Below are 8,773 nucleotides of genomic sequence, written 5' to 3'. Positions count from 1 at the left end.
GGCGGAGGGGCGGGGCCTGGCGGAGGGGCGGGGCCTGGCGGTGGGCGGGGCCTGCCGGCGGAGGGGCGGGACCTGCTGGGCCAGGAAAGCTACGGGGGCTGACGGAGGAGAGGGCGGGGCCTGCCGGCGGAGGGGCGGGGCCTTTTCGGCAGCTGGGCAGGGGCGGCACTTCGCAAGTTGTACTCTTGACCCGGCCAGCCGGATGTGCCATTTGTCTTTCATTGATTTGTTTTTGTGTTTGTGCTTTCACACTCATTTTATTTCTTTTTTTAATTTTATTTATTTATTTTTAGAGAGAGAGGGAGGGAGGGAGAAACGGAGAGAAACATCCATGTGCGATTGGTCTGGCTTGCCCCCAACTGGGAACCTGGCCCATAACTTGGGCACATGACCTGACTGGACATGCGACCCTTTGGTTCACAGGCCGACCCTCCATCTACAGAGCTACACCAGCCAGGGCTCATTTTGTTTCTTTTTAAAACTGACAATTTTGATGACAAATGTAGCCAGGCTATGGAAATGAGCTGAGTGCAGCTTTGCATGTACCCTGAACAGGTCCTCTTTAGGGTTCACACCAGGGTTTCGTGCATAAAGGATAAAACATTAGGTAATGCACGCAATGTTTAAAGGACATGAAGTTAAGGAATAGAACTCAAAATGGCATGGAGTGGGAACATGTGGAGTTTTCATCCCTGACCTGTGATACAGGCAGTTCGGACGTTCCAAAGCCCTGAAGTGCTTCCTTCAAGTGAAAAAGTGAGCCCAGCACAATAATGTATTTAGAGAGCAAGGGAACACATTCACATCTTTTATTACAGCATATTGTTATAACTGTTCCATTTTATTATTAGTTGTTAATCTCTTACTATGCCTAACTTATAAATTAAATTGTATCCTAGGTAAATGTAGATATAGGGGAAAACATAGTATACGTAGGGTTTGATGCTGTCCCTGATCTCAGACACCCACTGAGGGTCTCGAGACAGATCCCCGCAGATAAGAACGGAGCACCGTGATCCACAGGGGGCAGGGATTTGTGTCCACTTTCCTAACTACCTCTGACACTTAGGATGGAACCCAGTGCATATGAAGTATTTCATAAATGTGTTGAGTGAATGAAAAAGTTATGTGCGGTGAACTTCACATTCTTCCTTTGCAGAATGAGTAAATTCTCTCGGCTCTATTAATGGCTTCAGTTCACTAGGGCTCACCTGTGTGCACAGTGCTTGAACTCAGCCTCTCATGATTTCTGTGAGGGGGCTTGTCGGTCTCACCCTTGGGAAACCTATTGCACAAAGATTTCAAATAGTTCGCCCAATATGACACTTCTGGCCAGGAGGGCACAGTTTGGATTTAATCCCCAGCAAGGTTCCTGCCTATTTTAAAATTCTGTGGTTCTCACTGATTTTTATTGCACTTAATGTAATAGTAGGGGAAATTTTAAGAGTCCATTTCAATTCAGACCTCTAAAGAATTGAGAGTGATTGTCAATTGACCATAGGAGTGTTTGTTCTGTTTGTAAGTTAAAGACTGAATTAGAATCCCTGTCTTTTGATCCTGCATACAGAATGTAAATTTAAATGGGAGTGACGCTTTTAAGGTTTTTGGAAATGCAATAGCATAAAAATAAGCTACCCATTTTTAAATTTTTATTTATTGATTTTAGAAAGAGGGAGAAAGATAAGCATCACTTTGTTGTTCCACTTATTTATGCCTTCACTGGTTGTTTCTTGTTTGTGCCCTGACCAGGAGTCAAACCTACGACCTTGGTGTATCAGGATGACACTCTAACCAACTGAGCTAGCCAGCCAGGGTGAATAGGCTCCCCTTTTAAAGATGGGGCCGAATACATGATCTGGAAATAGCTTGATGAGGTTACATATCTTATTAGTCTCCTATGGCTGTTATAACAAATCACCATAAACTCAGTGCCTTAAAATAGCACAAATTTATTACCTTATAGTCGCAGGGTCAGCTGTCTTAGTGGGCTAAAGTCAGCCTTTTCTGGGGGCTCCACGGAAGACTCCATTTCCTTCCCTCTTCTTGCGCCTGGAGGCACCCACATTCCGTGGCTCATGGCCCCTTCCTCATCTTCGAAGCCCACAGAGCAGCCTCGCTCTGACCCCTCCTCATTGAGCATCTTCTACTCAGACCATAGCGAGTTCTCCACTTCGAGGGACGCACGCGATTAGACTGGCCCACCTGTGTAATCTCTGCATCTTGAGGCCCACACCGTTAATCACATCCGCAAAGCCCCCTCGCCACGGAAGAGAGCAGAGTCAGAGTTTCCGTGGACGCCTTCGGTGGCCGCTGTTCTGCCCACCACACATTCCTTTGGCTCACTTTTCAGAGAGTTATTTAATGTATTCATTTGTGGGAATGAAAATAAAACAGCATGAAATCCTTCTCACATACAACTCATGACGTTCATTTTAGAATTGATGTCATTGAAGACAAAAAAAAAAAAAAAGACTGACTACACCTCGACTGGGTCACTTCTGAGGAGCCACCTTTTGCACTAAGGAGCTGAAGCGGCACCTGGGGGTGAAAAGATGCACGTATCCCTCATAATCAGGAAAAGCAGGTTTAAACTACAGCAAGACATGTTTCCCAGCTTCTGGGAAAATAGAAATAGGAAGTATACATTCTTTTGACCTACGGTTTCTCTTGAGGAATCTGACATATCATAATAATAAAAGCCCAGGATGCAGATATATAGGTTAAGGATAGGCATCCCCCATTGTTTTAGTGGGGAAAAGCTAAAAAACACCAACGTTTCTATTGGTAGTGGCAGGTTTGAATACCGTGGCAGTCGCCGGGGGGTGACAGCTAGGTGAGGCAGACAGTAACGCAGGGAGACACATGGCCCTGTGCACGCCCGGCCCCTGTCCGAGTGAGGAGACCCGTCCAGGCAGCCTGAGAAGCGCCGTCAGGACCGGCACCAGCAAGCGGCCCTCACGCAGCCTGAGGCTCGCGCCGGGTGCTGACTGTCCTAACAAAGCCGCCCGTGAATGCATGTATGTGTGCGTGTGTATAACCGTGCTAAGGTGAGGTCAGGAGGGCGGTGTCCTCCCAAGAGGAGGAGGTTAGGACGCAGACACACACGGAGGCACGGCCACGGGAGGTCGCAGGGAGCGCGCTCTTGGCTGGCAGAGGAGGACGTCGGAGCCGTGCCTCCACAACCTGCAATACCAGGAGCCAAGGGTGACGCCGAGCCGTCTCCCCAGAGCCCACAGGGAGAGCGTGGCCCTGCCGACACCTTGAGTGGGGAATTCCAGAACTGTGACAGAATAAACTTTGTTATTTTAGGGCACCCAGCTTGTGGTATTTTGTTACGGCGGCCCCGGGAAACCAATACACCCAGTAATTACCTTATAAATAGCACAGCTGTGTTGCTTTGGTGAGTACTGTGTCTCACATGAGTCAGTTTATTAAAAGCAAGCATTGACAATGAAACCCTGCAAAAATGTATATACTGGAATTTTTATACCTATACTTTCAAAATCATGTATGTATCTATATGTCGTATATCAATGTACCTGTATATAGGTATAAGTATTCTATATAGATACTGTACAGATACTATAATGTATATCACATGGATCCTAGATCTGTATCTATCTCTATACATCTGGAAGTAAATATAACTATGTGGACATCTAAAGATAGGTAGATAGATAGATAGGCAGACGGACAGACACCAGAAAGTCCCAGGCCTTTCTCAACCTCTGGAAAGTCCTGCTATGTCCCATTATATATCTTTGTGTCCTTATGACACTTTCTAGCCTCTTTGCTTAGACCAGACTCTCCTAAAGTGGCATGGGACACAGAGTGAAAGGCTCTCTCACAGAGAGCACCTGTCCTGCCCCGGGCTGCCAACAGTCTGCTTTCCAAATTCCTCTTGCTAAAAAGAAGCAGCCGTTGTTCTTAACACAAGGGCGCCTTGCACTCACCCTGAGACCCTTTTTCCCACAGACGCATCGTCAGAACGGGAGCCCTGCCCGACCTCCACGAGCGAGTCCCCTCCGGCCACACGCCTCCTTGCTGTCCCGGTGACCCCGGGCCAGGCCGGCCCCAGGGCCTTTCGTTGGCCTGGCCTTCCCCCAAGTCTCTCCACCTGTCTGGGTGGCTCCTTCCCTCCCCGTCAGTAGGTCTCGGCGCAGATGTCACTGTCTTGGGGAAGGCCTGCTGGTCACCACCCCGCGCCACGGTCGCCCCTTCCTCTGACCTCCTGTGTCTCCCTCACCTGCTGCGGCGTTCCCCTTAGCGGCCAGCACTGTCCCGCACATTTCACTTACGTACAAGCCTGTTTCCTCTTTCTTCCTTCTAGAATGAAAGTTCCGCGAGGCCAGGTCTGTTTTGTCCCTGCCCTAGTCCTTAGGGAGCACCTGGTACATAGTAGGTGCTCGATAAATATTACCTGAATCGATGGAGGAGTCTGTATTTTTTCATCACAGCGGCTTAGACTCACTGAACTAGAGGTTGTGAACGCAAACGTTCCAGAGCTCAGGCAGACGAGTGAGGAGAGCAGGCTGCGTGTCAGGCGACAAGGGCGAAGGGCACGAAGCGTCCTGTCTGAGGTTTGGTGGGGAATGGCACAAGCAGAGGCTGAGAGCAGTGTCTGCCGCATTCGTGGGGGGTCGCAGGGAGGCCGGTGGCCCCGCACCTCCGGGTGGCTGTGGGCACGCAGGAACCCAGGCCCGATGCCTTCCGCTCCTGATTTTCCAAAGAAACCAGGCGTTTAGATTTTTATGTAAAAATATCCTTTTTTTTTTTTTTTTTTTTTTTTTGCATTAGCTATCTGTTGCTGCATAGCCAATTACATCAGAAGTTAATGGCTTGAAATGGTGTTGAGCAGTGTTATCTCAAAGAGCTCCTGTGAGCCAGGAAATCAGGAGCGACTTCCCTGGGAGGTTCTGCCCCAGGTCTCGGAAACCTGCAGGCCCCGCACCGGCAGAGGCCGCAGCCATCAGGGGCCTGACTGGGGCCGGGGGAGCGGCTCCCAGGAGGGCCGGCTGGTGGCCGGCAAGTTCGACGGCTCTTGCTGGGGGCGGGAGGGGGCGCCTCAGCTCCGCATCACGGGAACCCTTCCGTGGGGCTGTGCCTGTCCCCGCAGCGTGGTCACTGGCTTCTTCCCCTGTGAGTGATCCCAGGCAGCGAAGTAGAAGCCACAGAGCCTCCGTGACTTTGTCTCAGCTGTTACACTGTCCACGCGGGCACGTTTCCTCTGTTGGAAGTGAGCATCACTCGAGGAGGGGAGAATTAGGCTCAAACTTTTGAAGCGAGAAGTATCAGAGAACGCGTGGACTTATTTCAAGACCGTTGTGTTTCCGAATGCTGGCCGCCAGGTCCGGTAGGAGCGCGCCGTGACCCACTCCAGAGCGGGCGAGCGACACCCCTGGAGGTTGGACCGCATTCCTGGCGCCATTCGGATCTTCGTATGAAAAAGACTATATGGCATGAATATATGACATCTCGCCATTGTCCTTTTAAAGAAAATGATTTCCATGCTTAAGCTGAAAAGTGGCGTGTAGCCTCTGCATGAATACACTCCCTGTATTCTCCCTGTACACTCCCTGTATGAGTGTCAGATAAGGGACATGTCTCCTGGGGTAACTTACTGACGTCACCGGCGGGACTGAGGAATGAATGAGACGACATCTTTAAGAATTCGTTCCTTATTGTTTTGCAAACTCAACACAGTTAGGGAAACAACACAAATAGAAAAGCTTGACCCTATAGTTGGTAAATGTTCGAGTAATTTGCTTAACGTTAGTCTCCAACATGAGAGCGCATTCTGAAAATTCTTTAAGCTTGTAGACGTAAATCACGACTGTTAGTATTGTTATTAAAATACAATTCTGCTTTCTGATTACTCGCTCTGTGTTCAGATGGGGTTAAGAGAAAGTCACTGGACAATTCAACAAATATGGACCGAACAGCTCTTAGACGCCAGGCGCTGTGCTAGACACCTTGAATACCAGGCCAAACAAAGTACTTTGTTTAGTCTAATGAGGAAAAGAAAGATAAAAAAGCAAGCCGGTAAATAATTCAGCCAGATACTCCCGGGGAGCAGTAAGAGCCTCGGGGTGGGGGTGGTACCCACGCTGTGACGCCAACGGCCGGCCTGTGAGAAGCGGCATCAGGTGGACCCGCCTGAGAAGGGGACTTCTGAGCTGAGACCAGCAGGGTGAGAGGGAGCCAGTCGGGCGAGGATGTGAAGCAAATGCCCTTTAGGCAGAGGGACCAGTAAGCGCAAAGGCCCTGTGGCAGGAACAACATGGCCAAGGGAAGACTCAGAAAGGCTCGCGTGGCTACAACAGAGTGACGGGGACAGAGGCCTGACACGGGGCAGGAGAATAGGCACACGCACGCTCACACGGGACCTGGCTGGCTGTGGGTTTCATGTGTCTAGGTGACACATGGCAGAAAACGTTGCAGGGCTGAAGAGGGGAAAATAGTTTCAATATCCCTCTGTCCCTCCTGATAAGATGCGAGACACGGAACGTCACTTCTGTGCCGTCTCAGCCCAACCACGACCTAAATCTAATCCTGAGCAAGACAAACCTAAACGGAGGGACATTCTGCCGCGTAGCTGGTCCACGAAACATGCGGCAGAAGCGTCAAGATCATGAACCGCAAAGGGGAAGGTGCTGTCCAGGATCGAAAGAGACTGCGAAGCCAGGAGAGTTAAAAGTACCAAGTGAAGCTGGGCGGATCCTGCACCAGGTAAAGGAGAGGAGTGAGACAACCGGCAGCGAAGTCTGCGGAGTCGATCCTGCAAGGTACCCACATTGATTTCCTGATTCGGGCACGCGCACAGTGGTTACGTAAGAGGATGTCCCCAGCTTTAAGAACCCCTCACTGAGGGACATCCTGTTTGCAATCACTCTTAAACATAGGGGGGGGAGGGGGGTTATATATATGGTATATTTAAAATCCTATATATAAAGAAAAGGAGAGAGAGAAGGAGAGAATGATACAGAAAGCCATGTCACTATTTGGGGACATCAGCAGCAATGAATGCTGAAATTCTCTGCGCTATTTTTGCAACTTGTTTTGGAATTCTGCACACATTTCTTTGTGTATGTGGCTGCAGTATTTTGAACTACAGGTTAAACAGGGTTCTCAGTCCATGCTGGGTGGCAAAGGAAGCAAGTACCTCTCTGTCCTAAGGCCACTGGCAGCTGGAAGGGCTCAGGCAGTTTCCCGGGGAAAAGCCGTCTGTCTGCCCATTCGCGTATATTTTCCTGTTTCGCACTGTGGTCCTGAAGATGATGGTCTTTGGAAGCTGTGGGATTCGGCCAGTTAAAGACACTTGCAGCTAAGGAACAAACCACCCAGCAGGCGAGTGCAAGAGCAGCTATTGGGCTTGGTTTGGCCCGTTTCCCCAGGGCGCTTTGGCGGAAATACTTTTTCAATACCAAAGCCATGAACACGGGCGTTGTCGCCGCCCCGAATTGTACCATGGTTATCGCCCGGTCACAGTTGTGTCCCTGGCTTTAAAAAGCCAGAACATTGCAGATCAGGCTCCTTCGCCTTCTCTGCCCAGCTCCCTCACACTCCCTTCCGCTGTCTGTCCAAATGACAGCCATCAGAACTCAGCCTACATCCTTGCAGTCGATTTGTACAAATCTACATACATATCCAAGAAACAGTATGGTTTCATGTGTTTGTAAAAATATATATACACACACAGTGTTATACTATATATAATTCCTCCACGTAAAATTATGTTCTATATTATCAGATTATATAAAGCTACTATCATGTCTTTCTTGAACTTGCTTCTTTTCTCAACATTATGGTTTTGGGATCTCCTAACCTTGTGACATAGATGAACTTTATCCCTTTTAAATGCTGTACAGTCATCCGTAATATAGACAGAACGTATCTTACGTATACATTTCCCTGTCGGATATTTATGTAAGTTCCATTTTTTGCTAGTATGTCGCAGCGAGCATTATGTAAGGCCTATTTTTTGTTGCTATAATGTCACAGCAAGCGTTGTGATTCTGGGCTCCTTGAGAGCATGTGCGAGTTTAACTCCACATCTCCCTAGAAATGAACGCGCAGGGCCATGAGCTCCGGGCATTTATGTTTTATTAGTTTCTGCCCTCCCAGAGGCCAAGCCGATTTATTCTCCCCCCAGCAGCATGCGGATCTGCCTGGTGTTTTCCCGGGTCCTTTGGGGCGTCCACACTGAGTTCCCAGCAGGCAGCTGCTCAGAGGGGTTGGGCCCAATTTGCGTCACTTGGATTCCCAAAAGACTTGCCCTCAAGTGCACTTAGGGCTAGTGGCTAAGTCCTTGGTATTTGGGTTCTCCTGCTCTGGGAAGTCCCCTTTTTGAGAGCCGTGACTGCTCCGATGGGGCTGCCAGCTGCCTGCTCCTGCTGCCACTCACGGAGGCTTGCTTGGGATGGGGGACCCAGACATCAATTGAAGGTCCGTGGCTGCCCCTACAAATGCCCAAAGCTGGCCTTAGACTTAGGATGGGAAAGTGGAGGCCTTCATTCAGCCTATTTCGCTGAAAGTGACCCGATACGTGTTGAGCTTGTGGTTCACCTCATTTTCTAGCCATGATGGCCCCGTACGGTGGGTATCCCAGAAGCAAATGACTTCCGAGTGCCCAGCTCTTTGTCTGAACCTGACAGCCTTATCTCGAGTCTGGGACCCGAATACTCGTGGACCGCGTCCAGGTTTGCAACTAGGATGGGCTTCCGAGGTTGAAAACACACCAAACCATCACCCCGTTTGCAGGAAAAGGCCGCAA

Source organism: Pteronotus mesoamericanus, unplaced genomic scaffold (assembly GCF_021234165.1).
Source record: "Pteronotus mesoamericanus isolate MK-2021 breed Mesoamerican mustached bat unplaced genomic scaffold, CSHL_Meso_final scaffold_507, whole genome shotgun sequence".
Classification (NCBI taxonomy): Eukaryota; Metazoa; Chordata; class Mammalia; order Chiroptera; family Mormoopidae; genus Pteronotus; species Pteronotus mesoamericanus.
The sequence above is the reverse complement of the archived record's forward strand: the minus strand, read 5'-3'. Positions refer to the sequence as shown.